Source organism: Protopterus annectens, chromosome 9.part0 (assembly GCF_019279795.1).
Source record: "Protopterus annectens isolate FY-2018-M chromosome 9.part0, PAN1.0, whole genome shotgun sequence".
Classification (NCBI taxonomy): Eukaryota; Metazoa; Chordata; order Ceratodontiformes; family Protopteridae; genus Protopterus; species Protopterus annectens.
This window is the reverse complement of record NC_056743.1, coordinates 1,160,786,650-1,160,795,716: the sequence shown is the minus strand read 5'-3', so window position 1 is coordinate 1,160,795,716 and position 9,067 is coordinate 1,160,786,650. Positions and strand designations below refer to the sequence as shown.

General features: G+C 36.6%; 1 non-coding gene across 1 annotated transcript; it reads right to left on the bottom strand.

Moving 5' to 3' along the window:
* Positions 1 to 542: 542 nt before the first annotated feature.
* LOC122812509 lies at positions 543 to 647 on the bottom strand. Its single transcript, XR_006366492.1, has one exon. It is a non-coding gene; the product is annotated as a U6 spliceosomal RNA (small nuclear RNA).
* Between the last annotated feature and the right edge of the window lie 8,420 nt (positions 648 to 9,067).

Below are 9,067 nucleotides of genomic sequence, written 5' to 3'. Positions count from 1 at the left end.
TATGTTCAGTGTTGACCTTGGTCTATAAAAAACATGAGGACCATCTCAGGAATTAATATGTGATTTCCCATCCAATGGTCCAGGATACATTTGAACAGGGTTAGGGAGGGACTCTGCTTCACATGGATGGGGAGCCTATTCCAGAACATAGGGATGTCTTCAATCACATATCTGTCTTATCAGCATGTTCTATTTATGTAACAAGCAAAGTTGAAATCCCTGGATCTAGTTTTTCTGGTGCTGCTTGTTTTGTGGATGCGTGAAAGCTCCATCAGGGCTGGAATTAAGGATGTTTTGTATGCCAATCACAGATCTCCATTCAACAATCTGTAGGAGACTGAATACAGCAACAGAGCTCTAAGACAATCTGTGTAGGACAGTGGATTGAAATCCTGGATTCTCTTAGTTCATAGGTTCATAGATTAGTACTAGGCTAACTGCCCTTGTGGGCTATTTTAAGCCTAGCCAATCACCCCATGTGAGAATCAAACCCTGTACTTTGTGTCTGTAAGGTAAATGCCTTAACCATTATGAAAACCTCATACCATATGGAACGCTTCATGAATTGGTGTCATCCTTGCACAGTCATCATGCTAAACCTCTCTGTATTGTTCCAATTTTAATATATGTGCTGTCAAAGCAAGCGCATCATGAGGAACCTGTGTCGGCATTCCAACTGCTGCATATACCTAGTCAGATACATGCTGAAAGAGGCATTGTACTTAAAGATGGGTCTGATAAGGGGCAGGTAGAGTTGTACTATAACTTTCTTGGACCTGAATGTCATACCCTTACTTATAAATTGGATGACATAGAATATTTTTCTTACTACCATGACTGTGTTGGTCAAAGGCCAGATTACTGTCTACATATGTTCCCAGATCTAAAACTACCCTGTAGTCACCTCTTAGGGATATCTTATAAATGGAATAATTTGCCCTGGTAGATGTTTTCCAAAATGGCATAATAATGCACTTTTTAGCATTAAGTTTTAATCTGTAGCTTTGGCATCAGTCATTTGTCTGTGTTAGACCCTCTTATAGGATGTCAGTGTCATAGGGGAATTTATGATAGCTTCCAATTTACAGTCATCTATAAACGTAGTGAGCAATAGACCCTTGACATTAGCCTTGACCTCCGAGAAGTAGATGCCAAACTGGAATGGACCTAACACAGAGGTATGTACTACTCCTCTTATGCTCTGCCTCTTTATGGAGATAGTCTCACCAGTCCTGACTTCTTGAGTCCTATCTTTGAGCCAACTAGCATTCCAGTGAGATGTGTAGGGATTTATACTTAGTTCAATGAGTTTGTCCACAATACCTGAATGTGATATTGTGTTGAATGCCTTAACCAGGTCTAGGTAGGCAGTATGTATCGTTTTCCCTTCATCCATTGCCTTGGTCACTTTCACAAATAAGTCTGCTAGGTTAAGCAATTATGGCTTTCCTTTGACAAAGCCAAACTGAGATGGGTCCAGTGTCTGTAGTTTGCCAATGTCTTTGTTGATCACTTTCATGATAATTCTTTCCATGGCTTTGCATATTAGACTAGTCAGACTAATGGGTCTGTAGTTTTAAGGGTTTGCTGATGGTCCACCCTTGTTAAAGGGGGATAATCATTACCATCTTTAGTTTGCTTGGTACATAGCCTGTTTTGAAGCTGTAGTTGAAAAGTGACTGAAGTGGTCCTGATAGGTCATGTTTCAGGTTATTAGCAGAAAACCTGGGATATTGTCAGTCCCAATTCAGACTGTTAAAAACTGTTCCGCAAGCTGTTTGTCAACATGTGGTACAATTATCTATATTTGTTTTTATGTGCAGTACGGGAGTCCAAGGAGTTTGAGTAATTTATTCTGAGCCAACAATGTACAAGACAGGGTTGAAGGAATTGGTGGGATTCAGACTCTGGTCTTACAGTTCGAAATATTAACTGATACACTATATACTATCAGTGCAACATCAATGAAGACATTGTCTGATATTTATATTCTTGGCATTCAAATTATTATTAATAAAATATGATTACTAAAAGGCCGCTCTTTCAAATGAGAGAATTAAGTTCTTGAAGGAAAAAAACTACTAATAAAAAAAACAAACTACTAGCTGTTATGTAAATGTTGCTAGCTTATGTACCTCTTATTTTGTTTAGTCCCCTAAAAGTCAGCCCTAAATGTTCTCATGAACCACAAATCACAAGCATTCCTCTCAATCTCTCAGTCTAAGAAATCTGGGCAAAGCCAGAAAGAATGGGGAGGGGGGACAAAAGCCCAAAAATAGGGACAGAATTTAAAATATTGCTCCAATAAACTTAGAAAGTTGCTAGCATAGCAGTTTTTGCATAAGCACATATTTTCTGAAGGATATTAAGTTTGAAACTCAAATGTTTGTCATTATTTACTATTATTTAGTGACTTCAATCTTCAATGATTTGCCAGAAAACCACAAATTGTATGAGGAACAGATCAAAAATATGAGGCAAAAATCTGGACATTCTGCAAAATGATGCATGGTTGAGAAGTATGATAATGAGTGCTTTTTACTTTCTATAGCACTAAACCACCACTTCCATTTGCAGATCAGCCTAGCAATTTGCTTCTTCAACTAATCTAGTGCAAAGCTGAAAATAACCAGATACACTATGCTTAGTTACTGATGATGTCATAATTTCACCAAGATATTTTGGTGTTGCTAGTTAGTCATGTCTTGTGGTTTATCGCCAGTACATTTGCAATGCTTGTTTTCTCCACATGTCCCCATTCATAGCAACAATACGTATGTGAGTGTGTGTGTGTGTGTGTGTGTGTGTGGGGGGGGGGGTATTTCTGAGACTGTCTAGACTGGAAAACATGATGATTTTCTTACAACATTAGTAGAACAAACAGTTGCCCTTGGGTGTGGAATACTGAAGCATTATTATTTGTGTATTGACCAGCTAATGATTTAGAGGTTACGTCATGGCATTCTGTGGTTAAGTGGCTGGTTCAAACTCATGCACATTAAAGGAATCAGACCCATTACTACAGAAAGAAGCTTACTGGAAGCTCATATAGCCTTTACCCATGGAGCTAAGCAGCTTGAGTTCTGTTCACTACATTCTGTTAATCATTGATATTGTAGGCACAGCATGAGTTTTTGTATTGTATGCTGCAGGAAGTCCTCAGCAAATTCTCAGTAAGTTGTAAGATAAAAAATGAATTAGCAGATCTTTAGAAGGCAATCTAATTTTTTGTTGAGGCAGTTCACTAATTATAATGTTCTGGCACAGGAATTCAGACTTTTAACCTGTATAATCACAGTCACGGGGTGCTACACTGCTCTATCTCCTTATCTTCTATAAAGATTCTAAGACTCACATTTTAAATGTGTGTGGTATACGCCACTAAACGTGGACTACTTTTAGATGTGTTTACAAAACACACTGCATACAGAATACCACAGTGAGCATGGCTGTCTGCTTCAAATAGTTTAGGCAAGAAAACCGTTCTGGGAGCACACATTACAAGAAAGCATAGATTAGGGATGGTAATTCTTTGTGCTCTGAAGAAGAACCTTTCTCAAATTATGAGCTGGACACAGGAAAGTCAATGTGTTGAGTGGCCCATGTGGCTTGTAAAGATATTGAAGGCCTTATGGCTGCAGAAATGTGCAGGACTCCAGAGATACTGATCAGGTTGCCATATCTAGATGTCAGTGTGCAGTATTTTGAAGGCATGTAAAGAGGACAGCAAGGTGAAATGTAACTTGCTATGAACTATGGGAGGAGATACTTCAGGTAAAATCTCACTGACAACCTTATGAAAGTCACTGGGAGGGTGAGGATACTCTGTAATCCTGGCAATTTTTCAGCTTCTGACATGTTTCCAGTAAGCAGGGCAGGGTGCAGCAACTGGGAGGAGTCCTTGTGTTTTTGTCTGGACTTGCTGTAAAGAATAGAGCCTAGAACTAACATTTGGTCCTAAAATAAACTCAGTGACCAATAGTTCAGGTAGTGTCACAGGTTATTTAGCCTTAAACAAGTTGTATCTCATCCCCACTGTGATGAGAATAACAGTCCAGTGCATAGCAGGTGTGTGCCATAGAATTTGATATGTAATAGTACATGTTTATACTTGAAAAAGCGTTCTTAGTGTTACTGCTGACTACCCCAGCTGTAATCTGAAGTTTAAATGAAAGTCTTACAACTGTCAAAAAATGTCCTGCTGCCACATCCACACCAGAGGTACAAATTATAAATTTAACTAACTAGGCTTAAAATTAGCTGTAAAAATAGACATAAAAATCATTTGTGTATAGAGTAGCTACCATGCAAAGTGAAAAGAAAATGCAACAGTGCTGGAGAAAATTAAAGCAAATTGCTGGAAAAGTAATAGGGTTAATGTTTACCGTCTCAGAAGACTGTAATTAAAAATAAGCACTACCTGGGACTCTAAAGAGCAGACATTGTTTCCTCCAAATGCCTGAAAGCAAGTGAATAAGGTTCCATTTAAAAGGTGTGTACAGAATAAGCATATTAATGGAGTAACTCATTAGCCAAGACATCTTGTTACAGCACTATGAATCTAGACGTTGAAAAACACATCTTTTAAACTCTTGATTTTCAAGTTGTTCTGGCAGTACAGCAGGGACAAGACTACCCAGAATTCCTTTTATGAATTACACTACCTGCATTACTTTTCCTCAGACATTATTATTAACAACACAAAATCTGAGGACTGTGTCACTGTGTTTGTTTTAATGTTTACAAAGGCAATATGAAAATGGAAGTGTTTTTGAAATCTGAAAGTAAAACTACCATGTAACAGTACTGAAACATGATAACATTGCATCTTCTATTAAAAAGCTCAGTTACATTGGGGCATATAAATGCAGCATAGCACTGAAACATTTCACACTAAATACTGACAAATACCGCAAAGGACATTAAAAACATCACAAGACTTCATACCATCATGGCTTCTGCAAAAGTTTCATTTCTATCCAGGGTATGGTTGAAGGTGAGACTAAAGACTATATCAGTAATTAAAATGCTAAATAGAGTGCTATGCATTATGATGTTTCCATTTTTTAGCCCTCAGCTGGTACGTATATGGACCACACTGTTCTCTTGTTCAGGTGACTATCATCTTAGATTAAGTAAGTGCATTATTTAAATATATTTGTATACACAAAACATTATCAAGGTAAATCTACTCACTGTCAGGAAAAGGTGAGGCTTTGCTTACTAGGTGGCTGGTTGAAGGATGTCACGGTGATAGGGTTTGTATCAGAACTCTGAAGGATAACTGTCCTTTTCCATGGGGAGAGAGAGAGAGAGAGAAAGATGGTCTTGTGACCCAAGAACCAGTTGCTGGAGTCATACTGGAGCTGTTTGTATTCTCTTACATGACACCTAGGATGTAATTACCCATACCTTGTGCATGCAGTTAAATAATTTAAGTATCACAGAAACAAAGAAAATAAATATAAATATATAGGCAGATTGCTTTAGCTATTGTGTATAATCACAACTAAGGAATATAGTTAATTGGATTTTAAAATTGTTGTTGTGCAGAGAAGTTTTTTAGCTAACATGAAAATTTAGAAGAAGATAAAATGCACTACTTCCACTGCTTTTCATTCTGCATTGTTTTGCATGCATCCAACTTTTAGGTGTTTCATTAATCACAACTGCCAAGAGCTTAGTGTGTTACATCTTAAAGTCAAATGTGTTCTCATACAGAATTAAGTGCTTTGTTTACATCATATTTTATTTATTTATTTTATTTTATTTTATTTTATTTTATTTTATTTTACATTTGTTGACCGGGCTAGTCTAACTGGATACAGGTCCATTTTCAGTAGAGGCCCGGGGAGATAAGCTCCAGTACAGATAAATGACAACCGCAGTAATCAATATACAAAATAAGACTAAATAAAAATATTCATATTAAACAATCAGATTTCAGGTACATCAAACAAAAAGAAAAGAAAAAGATGACTAAATAGCAGCATTAATTATAAAAAAAATATTACAGGATTAAAACATAAAATTCTGTGAGGACAAAAAAACTTATAGTGCAAGAATGCTTATACTATACAATATGCAACTATAAAACATAGATAAATAGAAAGACTATGGTCAGGAGAGGAGACAGGTTAATTATATACAAATATATAAGGAAAAAACAAATATATTCTTCAGTAGGAAGTGTATAGAGAGGCTCGGCATAGTGTAGTTTGGGAGGAAATCTATATTTATAGGTAAAATAATATGTACTAGTTTATGAGTAGTGAGGGATAGATATAAATAGTGGCAGAGGTCACAGTTACTTAGATGAACTGTCTTTTTATCTGAGGAGAAACATTAGATCTATACCGTCATTATAAAACTAAAAAACATGAAATCATTCTACTTTCTGCCTTTATAAGCTTGTCTTATACCTTCAGCTGTCTCCAAGTGCTGCACATTGCAGACCAATGGACGTTTACAAAAGTTAGAGCTTGAATCATGATATAACATGAAATGCGCGGCAATGCAAAGTGTTAAGTTAATACCCACTTCTTCAGCTTTACTGTGGACATTACCCTGCTGTATATTTTGCGTGAACATAGGGCCACATTACACACAGACTACACCACATGTGAAGTAACTGAATCACTTTATTTTCAATGTTATTTATTTTCAGCTAATTTCACTTAATGATGCAAGGGGGCAAGTTTTACACTATTTGTATTTTCATATCTGCATGCTTTTTTTTTTCACCAGGCAAAACAAAATGATATTGTGTCAGTCAGTTCTTTTTAACTTTGTCTATTAACAAAATATTCTGACTTCTGAGAAATGAATATCCTATTTCTCCTGCATGCATTGACTTTTTGTTAATGTTTTCTTTGTTTTTTATCTTTTTTGTGTTTTGCGTCAGTTTCTCTCATTTTTAACCTTTTTTTTTCAATTTCACATTTTTTTCAGATAGTTCCCTCTATTATGTTTGGTCATATTGTTTTTCTGTATTGTTATCATGTATGCCTGTCACTACTGTCTCTACGTTTTCAAGCATTTGTTCACCTTTATTTAAATAATCCTCCCTTCTCATATATTTTCTTTGATATAGTTTTAAAGGAAAGTACACCATAAAGTGAAGCAAAATGTGTCTATATTTTCACCATATATTGATAATTCAGTGCACTACTGTTGTATTAGAATCAGTCAGTATTTACTTTTTTTAATATTTCTTATATCTCAAAATGACCATGATGAGGACTGCCATAATGATAAGATTTGCTTTATTCAGTCATTTTGTACTCCACACAGACTTCAGTTACTAACTCAATAATATGACACAACACAGACATCATAAATGATGGTTTTCTTTTCATCCACATAGTTACATTAATAGTACTGTAAGCCATTGGTTTCACATATGGCTTACAAAAGCAGCTTTTGTCCTTCTTTGTTCCCTACCACTTTCACTGATTGCTGTCCTACTCTTCTACTATAGACCTGTTCATTCCCATCTTATTGTGAGCAGTGGAATCCTGCTGTATCTCTTTTAGCAGGTGGGCATTCCTTCTCCAACGAGCAACTGACCCTTTTATTCCCTACCTAGTGAGTTTCTGCCACTTGAAAATAAAGATTCAGAAAAAGGGCAGATAATGTTGTGTCTAGAGTGGGGATTTTGATGTGCAAAGGGAAATAAATCATTAAGCTGGTGGAGAACAGGTGAAAACATAGTCCAGTCCATACCAATCAACATCTCTGCTCAAGAATTGTGGACAAAGCCAGAAATAATAGGCCAACAAAAGTTTAAAATCAGAGGCAATTTTTAGATATTACTTGAAATCTCTCAAAAAAGTTAACAGAACAAAAGGTTTTGCATCAATGTGTATTTGCTCAACAATAACAGGTATGAAACTTTTAACATGTGGTATTGTTGACTGACCATAAGCCTCAGAGATTTACTAGGAAATCAAACATTTTATGTGGGACAGGGCAAAGATTTAGGCAAGATAAGGGATATCCAAAGAGATATGGATCACACACTTCACCACACATGGTGCCAGATCCTGTCTCCCTGTTGTTGAGCCATTGGCACCCTAACTTGGTGCTTATACTGCTCTCACCATACACTAGGGAATGCCATGATGGTACACAGTAGCCTAAATCATCATCCCAGAACAGGTGATTTAATATTTGTTGCTCATTTCCATCCCCAACCCAGCTCTCCCAGTGCCTGAACACCTATTTATACTTGGATAGCTTGGGTTGCAGTTAGTGCTCCATCCTTCTGTGCCTCACATCCACGCCGGTCTGTAATTAATTTTACTGAATCATCTGGTCTGTGTGGACTATGTACTGCTAAAGCCTTTCATGGCCCACTTACATTTTCTTCTTTACTTAATAGATAAAAAGCATGTTTTCTCAAGTATGCAATGCTGTAATCCTTAAAAAGTCCATATCTTAACTCCCACATATGCTTCTGAAAATGACTCTAGTCATACTCTAAGAAAATTTTCAAATCTGCTTATTCATCTCTAGCTGACAACTGTCACCTCAAAGATTAAGCAAATAATAGCTATTATAATTTTCAATTTTTTTTTAAACTTAATTGTTAGCTGTGTCAGCCCACAGGACTCAAGTTCCATTGTCATGGAACAGTTCAGGAGCTCTGTTTGGTTAAGTGTCTTGTTCAGAGTAGCAAAGCAGGCAAATGGAGGCTGTAGGAATCAAACCATATATTACAGGGTATCAACTAGTTAATAGCTCATTCCCTTAAACAAATTAACTAAATGTGCTAATGTACTAAATTTTGTAGTTACATGCATAAAAGTGACACTTCTCTGGCCATAGTAGGAGTACTTACCAGTGTGTTAATAGGTTCATAGGTTCATAGGATGATACTAGGCTATTGGCCCGGAGGTCCTTATAAGCCTAGCCAAGAATTTCTCCCATGTTTTCCTAAAGTCATGTAGTGTTTTGGCATGATTCATTCCCATTCCAATGTGTTAGTTGTTGGAGAAATTTTATATTTCACATTCCTGACCTTAGAAAGAGAGAGTCTAAGGATTTAAACCTGTGGACAATGACA